General features: G+C 45.4%; 1 non-coding gene across 1 annotated transcript; it reads right to left on the reverse strand.

Annotated features, from left to right (window-relative positions):
- On the reverse strand, positions 1-74 carry TRNAV-CAC (transfer RNA valine (anticodon CAC)). Its single transcript has one exon. It is a non-coding gene; the product is annotated as a tRNA-Val (tRNA).
- Between the last annotated feature and the right edge of the window lie 1,197 nt (positions 75-1,271).

A 1,271-nucleotide genomic window follows, 5' to 3' on the forward strand; every position in this document is an offset into this window, starting at 1 on the left:
TCATCCTGCCCGGGATTCGAACCCAGGTCCTTTCGGCTGTGAACCGAATGCGCTGACCACTGCGCCACAGGCTACCCGGGTAATGGAAGTGCTGAGTGGGTCAGGTAATGAAGGAGAGCCAAATGGTGGCTGCATGGTGAGGTAGGTGTTTGTGGAGGTTAGTACATCGGTGGGAGTGACTTCTGAATACTAGCGAAATGAATTTTTTGTTGTCTTTTTGTCAATGTCTGAATTATGATAGTTCATAATATTGTATTTTCATTAAACGTGTCTACATGTGGAGTCCTCCTTCAGGCTACGTGTGTAGAGGTAAGTGAAGTGTCGAGCAGCGGCCAAGGTAATGACAGAGAGAGAGAGAGAGAGAGAGAGAGATGGAGAAATGGCGCTCCCCTGTATTGGATCATATAGCCTCGCTAGGTCACAGGAGCGCGCTATCACTCCCAGCACGGCAGTCCCTGGAAAGAAAGAACCTGGTGGTGGTTGGTTAGGTAAGTGTGGAGGAATTGTTTGTTTTTATTTTTAATCCTTGAGTGCTGTTAGTTCATATATATATTATGCTCCTATGTGGTCGGTGGGGGCTCCGATCATCCACTCACTTAGTGTAGAGGTATTCTATTTCAGGGTAGCTCTACACTGAGTGACAAGCCAAATGATTTCCTGCAAACCAGAAAATAATTTAACGCGCAGTATGGTAACCTTGTATCCAACCAATGCGTTCCCTACGTGTCAACAAGTGGGTTGGCGGAAGGTTAGTGCCCCTCCCCGGAAAACAACTAACTAAAAATTCAGACAAGAAGCTCCGAATCAGGACTGACAAACAGGTGACGACCAAGGATCGAACAAAGGACATGGAACGAATTGCAACATGGAATTTAAGGGTTGCGAATAATGTGGTGAAAGAGAGATAATGTCCAGGTGCTTGAAGGTTCAAAAGTGGACATACGTGGATTAGCTGAGACTAAATGGATAGAACAGTGCGGGAAGGTGGGAGTACGAATGGGGCATATGCCCGGATGTAGGTGAGAATGAGAGGGCAAAAGAGGGAGTATGTATTGTGTGCTGGAGATGGAAGGAGAATTTAAGAGAGTATGGATCAGTTTGTTCATGGATTCTGTGGGTAATATTGAAAGTAGGATCACAAACGTGAGTGATTGTGTGTGTATATGGCAAAGCAAGATCCTGCAAGCAGAGTGAAAGAAGAGTCCTGGGCAAATGTGGAATCTTGCTTGGAAAAGTTTGAAAGGAATGAGAGAATGCTCTTGATTGGAAAT

This window comes from Coenobita brevimanus, chromosome 72 (assembly GCF_032717465.1).
Source record: "Coenobita brevimanus isolate Jiangsu-jjx chromosome 72, ASM3271746v2, whole genome shotgun sequence".
Classification (NCBI taxonomy): domain Eukaryota; kingdom Metazoa; phylum Arthropoda; class Malacostraca; order Decapoda; family Coenobitidae; genus Coenobita; species Coenobita brevimanus.